This window comes from Triticum urartu, chromosome 2A, assembly GCF_056163025.1.
Source record: "Triticum urartu cultivar PI428250 chromosome 2A, HENAU_Tu73, whole genome shotgun sequence".
NCBI lineage: Eukaryota > Viridiplantae > Streptophyta > Magnoliopsida > Poales > Poaceae > Triticum > Triticum urartu.
In genome coordinates, this window is record NC_141874.1 from 17,830,141 (window position 1) to 17,843,028 (window position 12,888).

Here is a 12,888-nt window from a genome sequence, read left to right on the forward strand (position 1 = left end):
TTAACAGTCTTTTGCAAAATTAATTTGAGTTCTCTATTACTCAATTCTACTTGACCACTAGACTGAGCGTGATAAGGGGATGCAATTCTATGATTAACATCATATTTAGCAAGCATTTTACGGAAAGCACCATGAATAAAATGTGAACCACCATCAGTCATTAAATATCTAGGGACTCCAAACCTTGGGAAGATAACTTCTTAAGCATTTTAATAGAAGTGTTATGATCAGAACTACTAGTTGGAATAGCTTCTACCCACTTAGTAACGTAATCAACAACAACTAAAATATGTGTATAACCATTAGAGGAAGGGAAAGGTCCCATATAGTCAACGCCCCAAACATTAAATGGTTCAATAACAAGTGAATAATTCATAGGCATTTCTTGACGTCTACTAATATTACCAATTCTTTGACATTCATCACAAGATAAGACAAACTTACGGGCATCCTTGAAGAGAGTAGGCCAATAAAAACCAGATTGCAATACCTTATGTGCAGTTCTATCTCCAGCATGGTGTCCTCCATAAGCTTCGGAGTGACACTTGAGTAGGATCTATTCATGTTCATGCTCAGGTACACAACGTCTAATAGCACCATCTACTCCTTCTTTATAAAGATGTGGGTCATCCCAGAAGTAATGCCTCAAATCATAGAAGAACTTTTTCTTTTGCTGGTATGTGAAACTAGGTGGTATAAACTTAGCAACAATGTAATTAGCATAATCAGCATACCATGGAGCAGTATGAGAAGTATTTATGACATTTAATTGCTCAACAGGAAAGCTATCATCAATAGGTAATGGGTCATCAAGCACATTTTCTAACCTAGACAAGTTGTCTGCAACGAGGTTCTCAGCTCCTTTTCTATCAACAATATGTAAATCAAATTCTTGAAGCAAGAGAACCCATCTAATAAGTCTAGGTTTAGCATCTTTCTTTTCCATAAGATATTTAATAGCAGCATGATCAGTGTGAATAGTTACTTTAGAATCAACAATATAAGGTCTAAACTTATCACAGGCAAATACAACTGCTAAGAATTCTTTTTCAGTAGTAGCATAATTTCTTTGAGCATTGTCTAGAGTTTTACTAGCATATTGAATAACATTTAGTTTCTTATCAACTCTTTGTCCTAGAACAGCACCTACAGCACAATCACTAGCATCACACATAATTTCAAAGGGTAAATTCCAATCAGGTGGCTGGACAATAGGTGCAGAGATCAATGCTTTCTTAAGTATTTCAAATGCTTCTACACAATCATCATTAAAGACAAATGGTATATCTTTTTGTAATAAATTAGTCAGGGGCCGAGAAATTTTTGAGAAGTCCTTAATGAACCTCCTATAAAACCCAGCATGACCAATGAAACTTCTTATACCTTTGATGTCCTTGGGACATGGCATCTTTTCCATAGCATCAACCTTGGCTTTATCAACTTCAATACCTCTTTCAAAAACTTTATGCCCCAAGACAATACCTTCATTAACCATAAAGTGACACTTTTCCCAATTCAAGACAAGATTAGTTTCTTCACATCTCTGCAAAACTCGATCAAGGTTGCTCAAGCAATCATCAAAAGAAGATCCATAGACGGAAAAGTCATCCATGAAAACCTCACAAATCTTTTCACAAAAGTCAGAGAATATAGCCATCATGCATCATTGAAAGGTAGCAGGTGCATTACATAAACCAAAAGGCATACGTTTATAAGCAAAAGTACCAAAAGGGCATGTAAAAGTAGTCTTTGATTGATCTTTGGCTGACACAGGTATTTGAGAGAAACCAAAATAACCATCTAGAAAGCAAAAATGTGTATGTTTGGATAATCTTTCTAGCATTTGATCGATAAAAGGTAAGGGGTAATGATCATTTTTAGTAGCCTTATTTAATTTGTGGAAATCAATTACCATCCTATAACCAGTAATAATTCTTTGAGGAATCAATTCATCTTTATCATTAGGAACAATAGTAATACCTCCCTTCTTAGGGACACAATGGACAGGGCTTACCCACTGACTATCAGCAACGGGGTAAATTATACCAGCCTCAACGAGCTTTAGTATCTCCTTTCTTACCACTTCTTTCATTTTAGGATTTAGCCGTCATTGATGATCACGAACTGGTTTAGCATCTTCTTCCTAATTAATTTTATGTTGGCATAGAGTGGGACTAATGCCCTTAAGATCATCAAGAGTATACCCAATAGCAGCACGGTGCTTCTGAATTTCAATAATCTCTCTTCTTCATGTTCTGAAAGGTTAGCACTAATAATAACATGGTATATCTTTTTCTCATCAAGATAAGCATATTCAAGAGTATCCGGTAACGGTTTAAGCTCAAACACGGGATCACCCTTGGGTGGAGGAGGATCTCCTAGGATTTCAACAGGTAAATTATGTTTCAGAATAGGTTCCTGTTTAAAGAATACTTCATCTAATTCCCTTCTTTCATTCATAAACATATCATTTTCATGGTCTAGCAAATATTGTTCTAAAGGATCACTAGGAGGTACGACAATAGAAGCAAGACCAATAATTCATCTTTACTAGGTAATTCTTCTTCACGATGTTGTCTACTAAATTTAGAAAAATTAAATTCATGAGTCATATCATCTAAACCGACAGTAACAACATCTCTTTTACAATCTATGGTAGCATTAACAGTATTTAAGAAGGGTCTACCAAATATAATGGGACATAAGCTATCTTGTGGGGAACCAAGAACAAGAAAATCAGCAGGATATTTAGTTTTCCCACACAAGACTTCAACATCTCTAACAATTCCCATTGGTGAAATAGTATCTCTATTAGCAAGTTTAATTGTGACGTCAATATCTTCTAACTCAATAGGTGCAATGTCATGCATAATTTCATTGTATAAGTCAATAGGTATTGCACTAGCACTAGCACCCATATCACATAAGCCATGATAACAATGATCTCCTATTTTAACTGAAATAACAGGCATACCTACCACAGGTCTAGGTTTATCTGTATCACGGGGTTTAGCAATTCTAGCAGTTTCATTACAGATATAAATAACATGCCCATCTATATTATCAGACAAGAGATCTTTAACAATAGCAATATTAGGTTCAACTTTAACTTGCTCAGGAGGTGTATATGTTTTAATATTGCTTTTACGAACCACAGTTGAAGCTTTAGCATGATCCTTTATCCTAACAGGGAAATGTGGTTTCTCAACATAAGAAGTAGGAACAATAGGATCATTATAAGTAATAGTCTTTTCTTCAACTTTAATAGGTGCAGCTACTTTTACTTCTATGGGAGGATGATATTTAAACCACTTCTCCTTGGTGAGATCAACATAAGCAGCAAAAGATTCACAGAAAGAAGCTACTATCTCAGAGTCAAGTCCATATTTAGTGCTAAGTTTACGAAAAATATCGGTATCCATAAAAGATTTAACACAATCAAAACTAGGTGTCATACCTGACTCCTTACCATTGTCGAGGTCCCAATATTCGGAGTTGTGTTTAATTCTTTCCAATAAATCCCATTTGAATTCAATAGTCTTCATCATAAAAGAGCTAGCACAAGAAGTATCAAGCATGGTGCGATTGTTATCAGAAAGCCGAGCATAGAAAGTTTGAATAATCATTTCTCTTGAGAGCTCATGATTGGGGCATGAATATAACATTGATTTAAGCCTCCCCCAAGCTTGAGTGATGCTTTCTCCTTCGCGAGGCTAGAAATTATATATATAATTGTGATCACGATGAACAAGATGCATAGGATAAAACTTTTGATGAAATTCCAGTTTCAATCGTTTGTAGTTCCAAGACTCCATATCGTCACATAGCCTATACCATGTCGATGCATCTCCCCTCAAAGACAAAGGGAAGACCTTCTTCTTAACAACATCTCCGGGTACACCTGCAAGCTTAAATAATCCACAAACTTCATCCACATATATTAGATGCTCATCAGGATGTTTTGTTCCATCTCCTAAAAAAGGATTAGCTAGCAGTTTTTCTACCATACCCTAAGGAATTTCAAAGCAAGCATTTTCATTTTCAGTAGGTTCAGTAGGTTGAGGAGCAACTCTTTGCTCTACTGGTCGGGGTGAAGATACCCTGAACAAGCCCCTCAGAGGATTACTTTCCATAGTAACAAGTGACAGTAAATTTCAGCACACTATATAAATTTTTCCTTACCAAATTCCACCTACCAAAGGCGCTACACTCCCCAGCAATGGCGCCAGAAAAGAGTCTTGATGACCCACAAGTATAGGGGATCTATCGTAGTCCTTTCGATAAGTAAGAGTGTCGAACCCAACGAGGAGCAGAAGGAAATGATAAGCGGTTTCCAGCAAGGTATTCTCTGCAAGTACTGAAATAAGTGGTAACAGATAGTTTTGTGATAAGATAATTGTAACGAGCAACAAGTAACAAAAGTAAATAAGGTGCAGCAAGGTGGCCCAATCCTTTTTGTAGCAAAGGACAAGCTTGGACAAACTCTTATATGGTGTAAAGCGCTCCCGAGGACACATGGGAATATCGTCAAGCTAGTTTTCATCACGCTCATATGATTCGCGTTCGGTACTTTGATAATTTGGTATGTGGGTGGACCGGTGCTTGGGTGCTGCCCTTACTTGGACAAACATCCCACTTATGATTAACCTCTATTGCAAGCATTCACAAATACAACAAAAGTATTAAGGTAAACCTAACCATAGCATGAAACATATGGATCCAAATCAGCCCCTTGCGAAGCAACGCATAAACTAGGGTTTAAGCTTCTGTCACTCTAGCAACCCATCATCTACTTATTACTTCCCAATGCCTTCCTCTAGGCCCAAATAATGGTGAAGTGTCATGTAGTCGACGTTCACATAACACCACTAGAGGAGAGACAACATACATCTCATCAAAATATCGGACGAATACCAAATTCACATGACTACTGATAGCAAGACTTATCCCATGTCCTCAGGAACAAAAGTAACTACTCACAAAGCATAAACATGTACATAATCAGAGGGGTATTAATGTGCATATAGGATCTGAACATATGATCTTCCACCAATTAAACCAACTAGCATCAACTACAAGGAGTAATTAACACTACTAGCAACCTACTAGCACCAATCCCGAACTTGGAGACAAGAATTGGATACAAGAGATGAACTAGGGTTTTGAGATGAGATGGTGCTGATGAAGATGTTGATGGAGATTGCCCTCTCCCGATGAGAGGAGCGCTGGTGATGACGATGGCGATGATTTCCCCATCCGGGAGGGAAGTTTCCCCGGCAGAACAGCCCCGCCAGAACCCTAGATTGGTTCCGCCAAGGTTCCGCCTCATGGCGGCGGAGTTTCGTCCGAGAAGATGGACTATGATTTTTTCCCATCGAAAGAGTCCATATACCAGAAGATGGTCACCGGTGGGCCACCAGGGGGCCCACGAGGTAGGGGGCGCGCCTAGGGGGGTAGGGCGCGCCCCCACCCTCGTGGGCAGGGTGTGCCCCCTGGTGAAGTTCTTGCGCTCAATGTTTTTTATATATTTGGAAAACATCATCCGTGAAGTTTCAGGACTTTTGGAGCTGTGCAGAATAGGTCTCTAATATTTGCTCCTTTTCCAGCCCAGAATCCCAGCTGCCGGCATTCTCCCTCTTTATGTAAACCTTGTAAAATAAGAGAGAATAGGCATAAGTATTTTGACATAATGTGTAATAATAGCCCATAATGCAATAAATATTGATATAAAGCATGTTGCAAAATGGACGTATCAGGCTCGAATCCGTCGAAGATCAAGTCTCCGCGGATGTCGGGAGTGTAGTTTAAGTTTCCGAACCTGACCTGATGGCCAGGGGCGTAGCTCTCGATCTGCTCCAGATGGCCAAGCGAATTGGCCCGCAGTGCAAAGCCGCCGAATGCGAAGATCTGTCCGGGAAGGAAAACCTCACCCTGGACCGCATCGTTACCAATGATCAAAGGGGCCATCGAGCCTTATGGTGACGGCACAGTGGAACTCTCAATTAAAGCACCAATGTCGGTGTCAAAACCGGTGGATCTCGGGTAGGGGTCCCGAACTGTGCGTCTAAGGCGGATGGTAACAGGAGGCAGGGGACACGATGTTTACCCTGGTTTGGGCCCTCTTGATGGAGGTAACACCCAACGTCCTGCTTGATTGATATTGATGATATGAGTATTACAAGAGTTGATCTACCATGAGATCGTAGAGGCTAAACCCTAGAAGCTAGCCTATGGTATGATTGTCTGTTGTCCTACGGACTAAACCCTCTGGTTTATATAGACACCGGAGGGGGCTAGGGTTACACAGAGTCGGTTACAAGGGAGGAGATCTACATATCCATTTTGCCAAGCTTGCCTTCCACGCCAAGAAAAGTCTCATCCGGACACGGGATGAAGTCTTCAATCTTGTATCTTCATAGTCCAACAGTCCGGCTGTCCGGAGACCCCCTAATCCAGGACTCCCTCAGAGACCTTCTCACCTGTAGCGATGCTTAAGTCCGTATGAATCATGTTAGCAATTGCCGCATTTTATGATTATGAAATTTTGCAAATGAATGTCAAAACTGCATTCCTTAATGGATATCTTAAAGAAGAGTTGTATATGATGCAACCAAAAGGTTTTGTCGAACCAAAAGGTGCTAACAAAGTGTGCAAGCTCCAACGATCCATTTATGGACTGGTGCAAGCCTCTCGGAGTTGGAATATACGTTTTGATAGTGTGATCAAAGCATATGATTTTATACAGACTTTTGGATAAGCCTGTATTTACAAGAAAGTGAGTGGGAGCTCTGTAGCATTTCTGATATTATATGTGGATGACATATTGTTGATCGGAAATGATACTGAATTTTTGAATAGCATAAAAGGATACTTGAATAAGAATTTTTTAATGAAAGACCTCGGTGAAGCTGCTTATATATTGGGCATCAAGATCTATAGAGATAGATCAAGACGCTTAATTGGACTTTCATAAAGCACATACCTTGATAAAGTTTTGAAGAAGTTCAAAATGGATCAAGTAAAGAAAGGGTTCTTGCCTGTATTACAAGGTGTGAAGTTGAGTCAGACTCAATGCCTGACCACTACAGAAGATAGAGAGAAAATAAAAGGTGTTCCCTATGCTTCACCCATAGGCTCTTTCATGTATGCAATGCTGTGTACCAGACCTGATGTGTGCCTTGCTGTCAGCTTAGCAGGGAGGTACCAAAGTAATCCAGGAGTGGATCACTGGACAACGGTCAAGAACATCCTGAAATACCTGAAAAGGACTAAGGATATATTTCTCGTATATGGAGGTGAGAAAGAGCTTGTCGTAAACGGTTACGTCGATGCAAGCTTTGACACTGGTCCGGATGACTCTAAGTCACAAACCGAATACGTGTTTTTATTAAATGGTGGAGCTGTTAGTTGGTGCAGTTCCAAGCAGAGTGTCGTGGCGGGATCTACATGTGAAGCGGAGTACATAGTTGTGCCACCTCTTGAGCACTGCACTGGTTTTCCCTTGAAGAGGAAAGGGTGATGCAGTAAAGCAGCGTAATTTCCCTCAATTTTTGAGAACCAAGGTATCAATCCAGTAGGAGACCACGCGTGAGTCACCTCGTACCTACACAAACAAATAAGAACCTCGCAACCAACGTGATAAAGGGGTTGTCAATCCCTTCATGACCACTTGCAAGAGTGAGATCTGATAGAGATGATAATAATAAGATAAATAATTTTGGTATTTTTATGATATAGATTGAGAGTAAAGATTGCAAAATAAAATAGCTAGATTGGAAACTTATATGATGGAGAATAGACCCGGGGGCCATAGGTTTCACTAGTGGCTTCTCTCAAGATAGCATAAGTATTACGGTGGGTGAACAAATTACTGTCGAGCAATTGATAGAAAAGCAAATAATTATGAAAATATCTAGGCATGATCATGTATATAGGCATCACGTCCGAGACAAGTAGACCGAAACGATTCTGCATCTACTACTATTACTCCACACATCGACCGCTAGCCAGCTTGCATCTAGAGTATTAAGTTCATAAGAACAGAGTAACGCCTTAAGTAAGATGACATGATGTAGAGGGATAAACTCATGCAATATGATGTAAACCCCATCTTTTTATCCTCGATGGCAACAATACAATACTTGTCGGTTCCCTTTCTGTCACAGGAATATGATGTAGAGGCCCTCCGTGATCAATGCCCCCTCCGGCGGAGCTCCGGAAAAGGCCCCAAGATGGGATCTCTTGGGTATAGAAGGTTGCGGCGGTGGAAATAGGGTTTCGTGGTGCTCCTGGATGTTTTCGTGGTATGTCAATATATATAGGAGGAAGAAGTAGGTCGGTGGAGCAACAGGGGCCCACGAGGGTGGAGGGCACGCCCAGGGCCCTGCCTCGTGGCTGCCTCATTGATTGCTTGACGTCCACTCCAAGTCCCCTGAATCATGTTTGTTCCAAAAATCGTGCTCCCGAAGGTTTCATTCCGTTTGGACTCCGTTTGATATTCCTTTTCGGCGAAACTCTAAAATAGGCAAAAAAACAACAATTTGGGCTGGGCCTCCGGTTAATAGGTTAGTCCCAAAAATAATATAAAAGTGTAAAAATAAGCACATGAACATCCAAAATAGATAATATAATAGCATGGAGCAATCAAAAATTATAGATACGTTGGAGACGTATCAAGCTGCTTCAGAAGCAGCGAATGAAGGAGTCTGGATGAAGGAGCTCATATCCGATCTAGGTGTCATACCTAGTGCATCGGGTCCAATGAAAATCTTTTGTGATAATACTGGTGCAATTGCCTTGGCAAAGGAATACAGATTTCATAAGAGAACCAAGCACATCAAAAGACGCTTCAATTCCATACGCGATCAAGTCAAGGAGGGAGACATAGAGATTTGCAAGATACATACGGATCTGAATATTTCAGACCCGTTGACTAAGCCTCTCTCACGAGCAAAACATGATCAGCACCAAGACTCCATGGGTGTTAGAATCATTACAATGTAATCTAGATTAGTGACTCTAGTGCAAGTGGGAGACTGAAGGAAATATGCCCTAGAGGCAATAATAAAGTTGTTATTTATATTTTCTTATATCATGATAAATGTTTATTATTCATGTTAGAATTGTATTAACCAGAAACTTAGTACATGTGTGAATACATAGACAAACAGAGTGTCACTAGTATGCCTCTACTTGACTAGCTCGTTGAATTAATGATGGTTATGTTTCCTAACCATAGACATGAGTTGTCACTTGATTAACGGGATCACATCATTAGAGAATGATGTGATTGACTTGACCCATCCGTTAGCTTAGCACGATCGATGATCGTTTAGTTTGTTGCTATTGCTTTCTCCATAACTTATACATGTTCCTATGACTATGAGATCATGCAACTCCCGAATACCGGAGGATCACTTTGTGTGCTACCAAACGTCACAACGTAACTAGGTGATTATAAAGGTGCTCTACAGGTGTCTCCGATGGTGTTTGTTGAGTTGGCATAGATCCAGATTAGGATTTGTCACTCCGATTGTCGGAGAGGTATCTCTGGGCCCTCTCGATAATGTACATCACTATAAGCCTTGCAAGCAATATAGCTAATGAGTTAGTTACGGGATGTAGCATTACGGAATGAGTAAAGAGACTTGCCGGTAACGAGATTGAACTAGGTATTGAGATACCGACGATCGAATCTCGGGCAAGTAATATACCGATGACAAAGGGAACAACGTATATCGTTATGCGGTTTGACCGATAAAGATCTTCGTAGAATATGTGGGAGCCAATATGAACATCCAGGTTCCGCCATTGGTTATTGACTAGAGACGCGTCTCGGTCTTGTCTACATAGTTCTCGAACCCATAGGGTCCGCACGCTTAACGTTCAGTGACGATCTGTATTATGAGTTTATATGTTTTGATGTACCGAAGGTTGTTCGGAGTCCCGAATATGATCACGGACATGACGAGGAGTCTCGAAATTGCCGAGACATAAAGATCGATATATTGGAAGCCTATGTTTGGACATCGGAAAGGTTCTGGGTGAATTCGGGCATTAACCAGAGTACTGGGGGTTACCGGACCCCCCCCTCCCGGGGGGAGTATATGGGCCTTAATGGGCTTTAGGGGAGAGAGGGAGGGACCACCTAGGGCAGGCCGCGCGCCCCCAAGGCCTAGTCCGAATTGGACTAGGGGGGAGGGGCGGCGCCCCCTCCTTCCTTCTCTTCTCTATTCCCTTTCCTTCTCTCCTACTCCTACTACATGGAATAGGACTCCCCAGGGCGCGCCATAGTAGAGGGCCAGCCCCCCTCCTCCACTCCTTTATATACGGGGAGGGGGCACCCCATAGACACACAAGTTGATCATTGATCACTTAGCCGTGTGCGGTGCCCCCCTCCATCATAATCCACCTCGATCATATCGTAGCGGTGCTTAGGCGAAGCCCTGTTCCGGTAGCATCATCATCACCGTCATCACGCCGTCGTGCTGATGAAGCTCTCTCTTGACACTCTGCTGGATCGTGAGTTCGTGGGACGACGTCACCGAGCCGAACGTGTGCAGATCACGGAGGTGCCGTACATTCGGTACTAGGATCGGTCGATCGTGAAGACGTACGACTACATCAACCGCATTGTCATAACGCTTCCGCTTACGGTCTAGGAGGGTACGTGGACAACACTCTTCCCTCTCGTTGCTATGCATCACCATAATCTTGCGTGTGCGTAGGATTTTTAAAAAAATTACTGCTTTCCCCAACAATTGGTAGGGCAGTCCTAGACGTGAAGGTCGATGGTGCCCTGCATGTCAAACTTTGTGTCGGCCTCGCCAGTGGCGCTGCCAGCAATCATATCATGTGTAGTCAATTGGATGTTGTGTAGTCAAATGTATGAATTTATAAGATTTTGTTGATTTCTACTTGTTGTATGATGTATTTACAAAAAATTGTGTAGTCAATTGGCGTCATAGGTAAAGTGTGGCTTCGCCACTGGGCCTCGCACATGTGGGTGGGCGCGGATATGTGGTCGCCATCATTACTGCGTGTGCCACCACCCTTCGTCGACCTCACCACGGACGAAAGCCACGGTCAGAACGGCGGCGAGGTGAACATCGAAGGCAGGATTGGAGGCGGCGGTGACACGGGATATAGGAAGTGACCGAAAGTTAGTTCGCGCCAAGAAAAAGAGAAGCTGACAGAAACAAGCAGAATGACATAGATATGAAGGAAATAGGCCGGTGTATTAGGGATCTCAAAAAACCGATGGTCGAATTTACGGGATCTATTCGGTCAGCAAGATGACCTCCGTTATGTAAATCGACAGTTATTCTGTAGGATGGCTCGTTTGTTTTACGGGATCTGTCAGAGATGTTGTGCTCGTGTTTTATAGTACAATAATGCTACACTTACGGGATGTATCCGACGGATTCAGCCTACGGACTGATGTGGTATGCAGCCATGCAACGGCGGGAGACAATTTCGGAGCAAATGAGTTAAGTCTTCCAACTGTATGAAGCCACGTTGCGTCCGTAACTTGAGTGCGTACCTATTTCCCGTAAGTGTAGCATTATTGTTTACAGTACTCCTGTCTTGCCTCCTGCATCCGGCAGAAACTACAGGGAAGTTCATGAGGGAACACCTTGATTGACTTGCATAGTCAGTCGGTGAAATTATTGTTCCACACAGTAGTAGTACTAGTCGAATATCCGTGCGTTGCCACGGGAGAGATGTTACCGATCAAATTATTGCGCTCTCAATGTTTGATGTGCTTTACTTTGGAGTATAATATAATTTGATCAGTTTGGTTATAGCGAATACATTATTTATTTAGGCGTATCATAGAAGTTCTATGAGCTCTAAGTTTTATGAATAAATTTTTTAGATAACAACTTTCAAAGACTAAAATTGAATCTGAAACTTAAGTGACAACTCTATTACTTAGACAATTCGTTTCCTTCTCCATGTCACACCATTTTCTTTGCGTCGCAGACAAAAGCTATATTGAAGCAATCTGTCACATGGTGTAGTTGGCAGTGTAGATCATAAAGGTTCCATGTACAGTCTATGTACATCAGCCAACACCATAAAGATTAGAGATGCGTGCATGACGCGGTAAAGAAAAATTAATCACTAAATTTGGTACTTTATTTGAAACAAAATAATTAGATATTAAATGACACCAATAAAATAGTACTCCCTCCTGTATATTAATATTCATGGTGATTTCGTGTCATTATCATTAACAAAATAACCTGTAGAAAATTATTCCCTTCTCTTGATCATACCATGCTACCCATTAGTACTCTCAATGTTAGTGAATAATGACAAATCATAACGTCAAAGTGTAAGAACAAACTTGTTTTGGTGACCAGAAATAAATTACCTGCACAAATCGTTCTTAAAGCTACAGGATGCAAGAGGAAAGCATAGTTAGAGCTACAGGATATAAGAGGAAAACATAGTCACACAGGACGAACAAAAGGAAGAGACGAACAAGATGATTACATGAACACAACGTGTCCTAGGTCCTCTCCCGCCGCCCTGGCTACTGCCTGCCCTGCACTCGCGCACGCCGCTCCGCAGCTGTCCCAAGCATCAACCATGTGCCTCGTCCGCGCCCTTCAGTAGCCCCACGAGCACCTGGCAGCCGTCACCGGCGCCCTCGCCTGCGATTCTGCAATGCCGAGACGAGCGGTCCTGCACCGGGATGAATGTAGCTAGAGCGATGGCCATGTCTGTACGCGCAGCCGTAGCACGCCCTTGTAGACCACAAAGAGAGAATGAGCATAAGAGATGAGGGAAAAAACTACCTGGATTGCAGCCGCCACTGCCCTAGCTCAGGCACGCTGCCGGCTTGTTTTCTGCTCCTCCATGAGTCGTGGCAATTCGAGG